Source organism: Mandrillus leucophaeus, unplaced genomic scaffold, assembly GCF_000951045.1.
Source record: "Mandrillus leucophaeus isolate KB7577 unplaced genomic scaffold, Mleu.le_1.0 Scaffold20, whole genome shotgun sequence".
Classification (NCBI taxonomy): domain Eukaryota; kingdom Metazoa; phylum Chordata; class Mammalia; order Primates; family Cercopithecidae; genus Mandrillus; species Mandrillus leucophaeus.
This window is the reverse complement of record NW_012102032.1, coordinates 3839590-3841007: the sequence shown is the minus strand read 5'-3', so window position 1 is coordinate 3841007 and position 1418 is coordinate 3839590. Positions and strand designations below refer to the sequence as shown.

Here is a 1418-nt window from a genome sequence, read left to right as displayed (position 1 = left end):
AAAGATGTAGATTCCCCAAAGCCCCTGCCTTTGACCCGGGGGTGGGTCTGGGGGTGCACAAGTGTGTGCCAGGGCTAGAGATGTTCTGTGACTTGACATGTTTCCAACCAATTGATAATGACCCACCTGGGTCACCCCAAGGTGGTCGACCTCTCCTGTCTGCACCTCTGTCGTTCCCTCATCTAGGCCCTATTTGTCGGGTATGCCGGGTATGCCTGAGACTCAAAGCACTTCTCAGCAGGCAGAGTAACCAGGAGAATGCAGCTCCAAGGGGCGGGAGGGATTTCAAATAAGCCTTGCCCCCTGTAAGTTACCTGCCAGCTCCCCTTCCTGGGGGTAGCCTCTGGAGGGCACTGCTGGAACTGCTACATCTCAAGACTATAGTCATTTGAGGGAGCTCCCCGCGTCCAACACGCACACACACCCCACTGCCCTCTCTTCTGCCCACTTAGATATCCCAAATATCCCCACCCCCAGGGTGAAGCCCAACTGCTGGTGGGATAACGGACCCTCTTCTGCTACTGCTTGCAAAACAGCTTGTTCTTTCTTAATGCTGTTTAGGAAACAATTCAGTTGGGATTTCAGTCAGATTTCCTGTGTGTGTGGTTGGAGAGAAAGAGGCACCCCCAGAAGGCTATGGAAGCTGAGGAGAGGGGAGAGGCAGCGGCTGCTTAGACACACCAGTTTTACTCAGCCCGTAGATATTGTTTTATCTCTTTTTATAACGGTTTTAATTAATTTTGAATTCGACAGGTAATACCTGGATATATTTGGAATAAAATGTAAAGTTACAGACCAGACTAAATCTCCTTTTAGATTAGGTTATTGCATCATTCCCAATTCCAGTCCTCTTCCTCCACTCTTTAGATGTAAACACTGTTGACATTTTTGTATTTGACCTTCCAAATCTTTTAGTGATACTTTACATTCATTCATATTTATGGATCTGTGAAAAATATTCTTTTTCCTGGTTTTTCTCCATAAATGATATCACATTATACGTATTGTTTTGCTATGTGTTTCTTTCACTCAGTACATCTTTAGATCTATCATGTATCACTTAGAGCGTGATCTCACTTTCTTTAAGTTTTTTGGATTTTGGTGTTTTTTAGAGACAGGGCCTCTCTCTGTTGCCCAGGCTGGAGTGCAGTGGCACACTGCAGCCTGGAACTCTTGGACGCAAGCCATCCTCCTGACTCAGCCTCGTGAGTAGGATCACACTTTTTTAACTTGCATGATATTCTTTAGTTGGCCTGTCTCTCCATTTTGTGACCATTCCTCTATTAATGGAAGCTGACATTTTAACATTATTTTTTTCACTATTAAAAACAATCCCTTGGCTGGGCATGGTGGCTCACGCCTATAATCCCAACACTTTGGGAGGCCAAGGCGGGCAAATCACGTGAGGTCAGGCGTTC

At 45.8% G+C, this 1418-nt stretch overlaps 1 protein-coding gene across 1 annotated transcript in view; it reads right to left on the bottom strand.

The window, feature by feature from the left end:
- The window catches only part of MPO (myeloperoxidase), a 17872-nt gene that overhangs the window by 15895 nt on the left and 559 nt on the right, over nt 1-1418 (bottom strand). The window lies entirely within an intron of this gene.